Source organism: Amblyomma maculatum, chromosome 10 (assembly GCF_055883805.1).
Source record: "Amblyomma maculatum isolate TAMU_Amacu chromosome 10, ASM5588380v1, whole genome shotgun sequence".
NCBI lineage: Eukaryota > Metazoa > Arthropoda > Arachnida > Ixodida > Ixodidae > Amblyomma > Amblyomma maculatum.
In genome coordinates this window covers 149,127,321-149,137,611 of record NC_139353.1, presented here as the reverse complement: position 1 = coordinate 149,137,611, position 10,291 = coordinate 149,127,321, and the positions used below count along the sequence as shown (strand labels likewise).

Sequence of the window (10,291 nt, the reverse complement as noted above, 5' to 3'; positions counted from 1 at the left end):
ATTGCAATACTTTGCTTGAAAGCATATGCTTTTTTTTTTTTTTTGCTCATTAGTTTCATTCACAGTGCACATGGGGTGTCCACTCGGAGACATTTACTCTATTTTCCTTTTCCAAGAGCTTGCTTCGTCCCTGACAGAGTACTGCCAAATTTTTCACTTTTTTAAGCTAAGAAAATTTCTCACTGCAAAATTGGAAAGTGTGCCAAGTAATTAAGTAAGGCAACAATGCTATGCTTCAGAATACTCAGGCTACTGGAGGCATTAAGCTGAAGGTTTCATCATTAAAATTTTGTCAAACATGAGGATAGTCCGAAACTGAATTGATAAACTACTGATGTTAATACTGCATTTATGGTTCCAAAAATGGCTGGGATCACACGTGTATGCTGACGGTACAGTGTAGCAACTTTTGCTGCTATACGTACCTTAATTACTATTTCTCAATTTTTTGGAACGCTGTCATCTTGACAATGCTATTTCTTTAACTGCCGATTTTACTTACAATTACTGTGCCTAAAGGTTAAAGGTGTGGGAAAGGTTATACCAGAAACTGAAATACACCTAAATTGAGCAAATGCAACAAATATTTCTGGAGTTCAGCAGCACCGTTTTTTAGGAAAACATGCCACAGCATTTACGACTCCTGTATCCTCATCCCTGTACATTTAGTTGGCTACTTGTTGATTCACCGATATTAGTTTGCGCTTTTATCACACACACCAATTTGAAAAATTAGTAATTACCACATTATGTAAATGAACTCCCAACTCACACATCTGACTTGGGATTCTGAAAGGCAATGAGTTTTTCTCATGTCAAAGGAGCTGCTTTGGTAGGCAGCTGGACCATACCATGGTCCCCACATCACACAGACCAATCCATCCGGTCATACTATCTGCCACTCATCCTTGTCGCTCAAATTGCCTTATTTGGTAAATATGGCCTTTTAATGCAGTCACATTAAATTAGGCGAGGGCTTCAAGTATTCTTACATGCAAAGAATTACTGCACACGCTTTTTTTTATGCCCTTTTAGTATGCTGCCTCACCATCCCAGTAGCATAGAGGCACAGCAATAGCATATTGAGAGGGTATCCAAGGTTAGAATCTCATTGCTACAAGCATGTCACCTCGCTATTGAACACAATTCACTTTGAAGGGCCAAGATTTCAATATTTTAGTAAAGTGATTAGCACTGCCAAATGTTTGAGCATTACATGAGGTGACAGTATGGGTGTAAGTATCCCACAGACAAGGGCATTACAATTAAGAAAGTTGCTGCTTATCTGCAAAATACTGAATTAAAGCAATAACCAATCTTATGCAATTCAACAAACACCGCCCACTTTACCTTTTTATCATCAGTCCCTGTCTGCAGTTTGAAACATCTTCATTGGGCTTACCTCTAAAAATTGTCTACGAAACATCTGTGAACTTTTCTTAACTGGTTTTGCGGATTATTTCCAGTCTCAAAAGGAATAACAAATACATGTGGTTCTATGCCACATACAGTAAATACTGACCTTTCTAGGTAGGTTACAAAAGGGAAGTAATGCAGAAGGTAGGCAGTCTAAACATAAATGAGTGTGTCAACATGGTGTTTTGGCACTGGAGTGTTTATTACTCCAATCATGTGCGCTAATAATGAATGAAAAGGCACATAAGTAGGAATACTTTATTTTGACACAGAAGCTATGGCCAACGTGTGTGTGTTGCCATTACGCTCGTAAGTGAAGTGCAGACTTGTGAGTACACTGTTGAGCCAGTAGCACACGGAGCAGTCAACTTGGGCCAGGGAATGCCGTGCTTTGAAAGGTGGGCAGCTGTTGTGATCTCTCGGCTAGTATCAGTCACGTGCAGGATCGGCTGTCATGGGGAGAAAAAACAAAAGAATGCAAGCTCAGAACAATAACAAAACACCCAGAGAAACTCAGAGACGTACCAAATTTAAATAAAAAGATAACAGGACTGCAGACTATGCAGCAGCTCATATATTCTAATAGTGGATTTGCATATGGTCACTACACCCTCAAAAAGGAAAGAAGCACAAATTCTGAATTCATGACTTGTCAAAGGAACCAGACAAAAAGAAAAGTGTGCACCCTGTAGCATAGCTCAAGAATGAGAAAAGCCAAAACAGCGAAAAGGTTACCCTAAGTAAGGCCAGTACTAGTGCTCTCTGCATGCGTGTGACAATGTATCACTGCAGTGCACATGCACAGCAGAAATGGACACCATGGGTGGTATAGAACTGATATGAAGTTATCAACACTGGCCGCAGACACCAGAACAGACAGCTGATTGTGCTTTGGTATAACGCAAGCGTGCGGGCTTTGGTAGGTTGTGAAGCATATAAATAAACATTGAGACATCTTGAAAACCATGTGCGCACATTTTCATTTGCTGCTGAATCCAAGAAGTTTCGCTTGCACTGTTCATTAGACGACATGCGTTGCTCTCGGATTGTAGCGTTTGTTGACTACACAGCATGATTCCAGAATTGTGACTGACTCAGCTGTGAACATTTCATTTTTCTAAACTTTCGAAATCCTTCCTATGGGCTGTGAAAAAGAATGAGCAACTGTTACACCGAAATGTAGTTGCTCGCCCTCTGTAACGCACATGATGGCAGCCATAAGTCATTTTGTGCCAAACAGTAATTTCCATACAAGTAACAAAAAGTTATCAAACTATGTGACAGGACCATAGCTATTTACTTTGAGGGTGGCCACAGCAAACAGGCAACAACCACAAGATGGCCAAATCCCTCACCGAACTACAGCACCACAACAGTTGCTACAATGCTAGCATCATAAAACCTCTGGCTGTCTTTGATATATGGTCCTCATCACAAATACACCAGTTCATGTTGTTAAGGAGGCTGTCCATGAGCATCATACTTCTCAAAGCAGCTAAAAAATATTGCAAACAGAGACCAACACTTGACTTTAAGTGCAGTAGCAGCACTACTAACATTCAGTGTGTTAATGGAGTATAGACACCCTGAAACAGATAAGACAAAAATTCAATTATAAATTATTTAGCGGTTGACGATAAAAACCAGGTGATGATCTGCACAGAGTTGTTTTGCATGTCGTTAACAAGCAAAATGCGACCAAAATTAGGTGCATATGCTCCTGTAAGATGAAGTGCTGCACTGGCCTAGCCCAAGCAGTGCGAGTACCTCCAGTCAAAACGCTTTCAAGTGCCATCATCCATGAGATGGTTGCCCAATAGCAAACGGAACTTTCATAATGCAGCGTTCCTTATCTTCGGCCAGCATTTTTCACTCTTCCCAATGGATGCAACCCTCCCCAAAACTCCAAATTAAAGACATCAATTCAGTCATGCAGAATTGTCAATAATGACCTGAACCACAAACCAACTTGGAGAGGTGGAAGCAGGCTCGAGCACTTTGAAGCTATAAAACGGAAGTTTTGAAGCATTCAAATTGTTTTGGAGCACGTTCTAAAGTCAAATGATTTTATTAGCTGAATTTTTTAGAACCGACGTACCAAAATAACCTATTTGATTCCTTTTTATTCAAAGATCAATGCATTGGTGAAAATACAAGACTAACAGCCAAAACATGTACAGATGTTTAAAATAACACAAATGATCTTAGCAACAATTTGGAACAAACTAGCAGAAAATGCAATGCTTGTTTCTATACTTGATGCCCGAACGATAAGTTTGACTAAAAACATGACTCTTTTAGCTTGAGAAATGTGGACTATACCACTATGATGTGCTCAAGCACCACTAGACTAGTTCGGAGTTCACATCAATAAGCAGCACATTTCCACTCCCTCTCTTGTGCATATAATTTTTTTCATCCCATGCCTGTTCTGATAAAATTTCCAAGGCACTGGTCAGTAATCCCTTCAGTAAGGATAGACTGCCCTCAAGGATAGCCCTTTCCTCCTTCAGATGCCATACTCCATGGCTTTCTGTCAGTGGCTTCTCATGTTTTCGCTTGAGTGGCACCGGAGCTTCCTTAATTTTAACATGTTAATGATAGGCCCCCCATGCCTGCCCAACACTTGTGACATTTCTAATGATTGACACCTTCATGGTGTCACACCCATAATACTGCCGCGAAACCTTCAAAACAGTATTTGTTGTATTTTTAACAGCCGCCGGCATACACGCTTATCACTCTGATTCTAGACTGCGTATCAGTTCCGTAATCTTTGTTTGTTAATGCTCGATGTCGCCAGTCACACCTTTATCAGTTTTGTTGTAGCGAAAGATGCACCGAGATCTGTCTCGAAGGTTCCGGCCGCTTCTGCTTAAGGGGGGACATGGCTCTTAAAATTATTTTCCAATTTTTGACCAAATTTGATAAAACCTAGCATTCTCATTCAGTTTCTTGTACTGATTTCAAACATGCAGCCATTTTTCCAACTGGCCAATTAGTTCAAGAAATAATGAAATTAATTGTTCATAATTTGCAGAAACAATGAAAAAATAACAGCACTACAAAAAAATTCACATGGACACTTTGCTAGGTACTAGAAAGCGTAATGAATACAATGTTAGGAGCATTTGTTTTTTTAACAAATATTAGCGATGTTATAGCAGTTCAAAGTTTTCAATTTTGCTCTAAATCAGACAGGAAGGCACTCACATTTGGAGCAGTGAATTCTGAACTGCTATAACATCGCTAATATTCGTTATACAAAAGTGCGCGTAACATTGTATTCGTTATGCTTTCTAGTACCTAGCAAAGTGTTCATGTGAATTTTTTGTAGAGTGGTTATTTTTTCATTGTTCCCACAAATTATGAACAATTTCATTTTATCTTTTGAACTAATTGGCCAATTGGAAACATAATTATATATTTGAAATCAGTGCAAGAAACTATATCAGAATACCAGGTTTTATCAAATTTGTTGAAAAACGCAGAAAAAATAGCTTCAAGAGCCATGTCCCCTGTTAAGGATGGCGACAACGAGACGAGCGCGAGAGCTGCCGCTTTCAACTATTGTGACAAGAATTCCCCACCGGAAAGGAACGCGGGGTGTTTGGCCAGATGGCGACAGCAGCCCAAGTCGGGCCATCGGGAAACAAAAAAAGGTTCAAGTGAATCCTGGCGTCTTCCCGCCTGGGTCAGTACCCTCAAGCCGGCCACGCGGTCATCCCCTTAGTCTGGCCGACAGCGCGCAACGGCCCTTGCAATGCAGACGGTGTGGCCCAGATTAAAAGGCGCCGAGCTCCTCACTAGTAATCTACACTACGCTTTTCCAATTCGTCTTGCCGACGGCGCGCAGTGGCGCGTTCGACATGGTTCGACGCAGGAGTGCCCCCGACAATGGGACGCAGACAGACGCCGATCGACGCAGGTGTGTGCCAGACTGTGAGACGCCGGCAGTCAGTGAGCTCCTCGTGTGCTGCCCTTTACACTGTCACAGCGGCTTCCTCCTTCCCCACCAAGTCTAAACTTTCGAGGGGGCCTCGGGGGGGGGGAAGTAATCGGACTTCTTGTGAGGAGGCTTTAATATTTAGACACCGCGTGCAGCAAGATATAACTGATTAAAATCTCGAGGAAACCCAAAGTAGCCAATTGGAGGCGTATGTAGTCTTCACGCCATGCCAAAACGGCCGTTCGTCAAGCGTACGTATCACTTCCGTCAAAGAAAGAGAAAGCCAATATTCTTCTCGAATTAATGTATCTGTGAACTGGAGGCGACGGTGGTAGAAGAAAGACAAGAAGCTCAGGCAGCGTGTCCGCCCTGTGGTGTGCAAGAGGTGCTGTTATATCATAGCTATATTTATCGCACCGCCGCCAGGGCCGGCATGTGTTCTGGCTGCAATGCTCTTCGCTGATTCTGCATGTAGAAGGTCCCCCCCGCCTCCAATTTCCCCTTTCGAGAAAGATGGCGCCATTGCGGCAGCAAGACTGTATCTGTGGCTGAGGCGTCCCGAGTGTTGAACAGCAACCTTGGAAAAGGCCACATCTCATAAAGCGTTCAGACGTTGGCCCTTCCCAGTGGTTTGTATGAGGTTTCCAGTTCCTAGTCTCCAGTGGTATACAAAACTGATCATATGCGGAAGCACCTTATCGCAGACCAGACTGTCTGTGCTCGCTGATAGCTGAAACAGCCTCATCCAGCGCTACTCTAATTTATTAGGCCAACGCCACGCTGCACCACACTAGAGTAACCCGCACATGGCATTTTACGCTTTAAAACATGCAAGAGTGGTGTCTGACCGCTGCTCTTCAGTCACAGAGGGGAGTAATTTCATATATTCGTTTGAATCGTTCAATGTGGCCGGCGCATGTCTAATTGTGTACGACATTAATTGACTCATTTAAACATTGCTCATTCAAGATTTATCTTATTTCAACGTCAAGGAGATTTCTAAACTCTATCAAGCCTTTGCGGCTATTTCTGTTATGAGACGTTCCAATCAACAGCTCAAAATGAAAACCATACCTACGTTTGGTTTTGAATTTTCTCAAAAAAAAAAAATGCACATGACATCAAAAAAACAAAAGAGCTATGCCTGGAGTAATGGTCCCAATGGTCCCAAACTGGCTCAAGGTATGAGGACGCCGTAGCACAGGCGTTCGGATCACTTCGGCCACATGGGGTTCTTCAATGAAACTGTCATCTATAAGCATATGCCTGCCATGCTTTCAGCTCCGACCGAAATGCTGTCTCCCAATTAGGATCAGACTAGGGTATACCAGCTCAGTACTCGAGAGCTTTAATGACTAAGCCACCGCGGTGCCGTAATAAGTAAATAAATAAGCTATGAAGATTAAACCTTTTTCTCGGAGCGTACTATGGTTATTTCATCCGTTTCGCTGCTGCGATGCCACGGATGTGTATTTTACTCTGACAAAGTGACTATAAATCGGACATCGGCTCTCTGTGTACAAGCCCGAATCCGGATTGGGCCCGCACGTTTAAGCCCACCCCGGGTCCAGCAAATATGTTCATGAGTTGGCCCAGACGGCCCGTGGGCTGAGCTGCACCCGGCTTTTGGGCCGGCCCATGCCCATGCAGTGTCGTGTGAAGCACGTGCTACCTTCACCTGACACTTCTACACAAGGTTTGACGATCTTCTATTTTTTTCAGTTCCTGGGGCTGCCTTTCAGTGGGTTGCTTTCTACTTTTCTAAGTCTGAAAGGTAGGCAAGGCCGGCAGGGAATATCGTGGGGACTGCTTCCTTTGCTAGCAACGCGCAACACTTTGCAGCTCATGCCCATTTAACTCTGTCATCTATGTTTTGGACACAAACCTGGGCTCCAAATGCCCCTCACAAACAGTGACTGTATAGATCGGTCCTATCTTGGTATGCCGGCCGCCATAGCTGAAGCTGTTCGACATCTTTTCGCACCGAAAAAAGCTGACATTTTTCATTGCAGAATACGCAGCCTGTATCGCAGTGGAGAACAATGCACCTTTTTCCACATTACATTACAACTTAGAATATACCATGATCGAAGAAAGGCGTGGAGCGGGGGCGTCAGCGAAAGTTGAGAACTGACTCATTCCTTGCGGCAACCAGCGAACCCGCGGCCACCAACAGTCAACGCAGTCTCTCTGAAGCCTACAGAAATCAGCGCATCGGTATCGCCACTTACTGTTCAGTGCGGAGCAGCCCGCTCACGCACTTCTATTCTAACACCATGATGCGGAGGTTGTGGGTCCGGGCCGACCAGTGGCATATGGTAGTTTTTTGCTTGACATTTACCTTAGACAAACTCATTATGAAATATCCATTGATAGCCACGCCATTATGGGCATCGGTCTCAAACTCATATTGCTACGTGGGCCGCATTGACAAAGCCTTTTCTCTCATGATCCAGGAGCCAGAAAATAACGAAACAATAGGAAACAAAGTACTATAAATAACGATAAAATGAACAAAAATAAGCAAAATTTCTTTTTTCCAGACCAAGCCCTTCGATTATTGCAAAAGAAAAGCAACGTGTGCTCCTTTCCGCTTGAATGCCGGACAAAAGCAGCTTCAGGATCGCTAGGAGAGAGGTACTGAAATGACATACCTGTTAATAAATACCACACTTATAATCCTCAGCAAGAAAAAAAAAGCACACTTGGAAATAAAAGAAAAGGCAGGATGTCCGGCTCCTTGCTTTTGAAGGCATAGTGATGTCAAATGAAAGTTCATGCAGATTAAGTGGTCAACGCCTTTTCAAAAATGAATGCGTACTAACTAGGTACTAAGTCTGAGCTTATTTTAGTTCGAAATTAGGGCTGGTGGTAATGCTTTCAAAACGTCGGCTGAAAATTGAGCTGGGCAGACTGCATCACGCAGCTCGCTGGCCGTGCTCCAAGACCCCTGGCATAAAAGGAACATCTCTGATGAGCGGAAAGAGACTGCCCAGCGCTGCTGCGCCAGAAGATGCAGGAGATGACAAAGCAAGTGAGTGCGAGGGTGTGCTCACAATTCTTGCTGGTACAGTGAGCCTCATTTGCTAGGCTGCTTTGATTAATGTGAAGCAACCCTGCCACAATCGGATGGTAGGCATATCGGTGCCCGGAGAAGCTGTCACTGTTTTAGCTGCTCAACGGCCCTGATAGTAACCAAATAAATAAATAAATAAATAAAGTTCTTGCAGCAACTTTGTCACACGCACAAAAAAGCGACAACCAATCTGTGCAGGAATACCATTCGTTAAAGAAGGCAGCTTTGCTAGTTTCTCACAGCGAATCGAGAAGACAATATAGCGTGGTTTGATCTTCCATCTCGTGCAAACATTTGTTTGTTTTTGGAGCTAGTCTGGTTTTCTTAGTCTGAATCAACTGTTACATTGCACACTTTTTGCGATGCATTAATTGCAGCTGAGAAAGAAAGGCTGCGAACTACAAGCTGGACACCGCAGCTGCAGGGATGCTTGCTTGTTCGATTCATTCATGCACCCTATGCAAACTGGTGACCTGCGCCATGTTCCCCATGTAAAAGTTAAAACAAATGACCAGTCCCGGTGGCACAGCAATTGTTTTGAAATTAAGTACAAGGCTCACCTTGTGGCGTTGGAGCATAGGCTGCCTCCGCCTTTCATAGTCCCATTTGTTCAGCCTCAGCAACCAGCAAGCCCATGCTAGACTCCAAAACACATATCAGGAAGGTCCCTGCGTACCAAATATTAGACGTCAGCTTATAAGCGATGTTTACACACACAAAAGAAATTAAGACAAGTATGTACATGTTGATGCACTTTAAACACAAGGCGAAATTGCTTACCTCACCGTAATTAGAAAGTGGCCCTGCATACACTTGACAGTGCGCAGTCATAAAATGAGGTATGAAATCATTATTCTACCCCGCGTCATAGCAATGAGGGTCACACAAAGGGTCACGTCGCACAAATGGTTAGTACGTCGTGATGCACCGAAACAAAAGCTTCCCACACAGGCCTGTATGATCCTCGCCTTTCCTGCTTCTACGCGTTGTTTTGTCATGTCCTAGTATCTCCTTAGGTCCCTCCATCACCTCAAAGACGTTACAATCATTAACTATTCATCCAGACCGCTGAGGAAAGCTTACCCAAGTTTCCCGCCGTTTTCAGGCGCACGCAAGACTGGTAGTCAGGCGTGTTTTACATGACTGAGACTTTCGTGCGGTTGGCCTAATAAACGGTATTTAACCGTATGTTCCTTGGTGTCGAACTACGTTGAGCTTTCGATTGAAACTTTCTATAATACACCTTTGGGCCGTTCGGGCCCACTGCCGGCCAAGCAGGCTCAATGGTCGTCAACAGAACATTCGGGCGCAGGGAAGTTGAAAACTAAATGTAGAGTTCCAGACAGCGGGCAATGACTCAATACATGCATACTGAAATATCTAAAAAATAGAAAAGATTGCTCACGTACCGTACAACACGAGAGCGCACGGCTGGCACGGCGACGCAGCTCCCACGGCTCCGACGACCAGCCATTCTGCTACTAAAAACAACCACCTACCCACAAAACAATAGCCGGACGTTTTTCTTAAACCGGATAAGACGTCATGGGTTGCAGGAAGCATTTCGCTGCTGCAACCGGGTCGCAGCAGACGGCGCCTCAATGCGGTAGCGTCGGTAGCGTGTCGACCTTTCACAGAAAAACGTATGGTTTCTTTCGGTGGTATTCACTGTCGTCTGCTTTGGCGATGACGGCGGCGTGCTGGCATTGAGGCACCTGAAGGCCTAAAGTCCTGCTCTCTCTAGCATCCTCAGTTCCCTTGGTTTCTCCAAGCGACAATCAAGCGACCCTCTCAACGATCGGAAGAGGAGATGCTGGCAGCCTGTGATGCTGGCAGCCAGAAATATAAGG

At 44.0% G+C, this 10,291-nt stretch overlaps 1 long non-coding RNA gene across 1 annotated transcript; it reads right to left on the bottom strand.

Annotated features, from left to right (window-relative positions):
* Positions 1-1,660: 1,660 nt before the first annotated feature.
* Positions 1,661-9,997, bottom strand: LOC146177701 (uncharacterized). The gene is made up of 3 exons (XR_014701073.1): positions 9,851-9,997; positions 9,002-9,109; positions 1,661-1,865 (listed from the first exon to the last, which is right to left on the bottom strand). It is a non-coding gene; the product is annotated as an uncharacterized LOC146177701 (long non-coding RNA).
* Between the last annotated feature and the right edge of the window lie 294 nt (positions 9,998-10,291).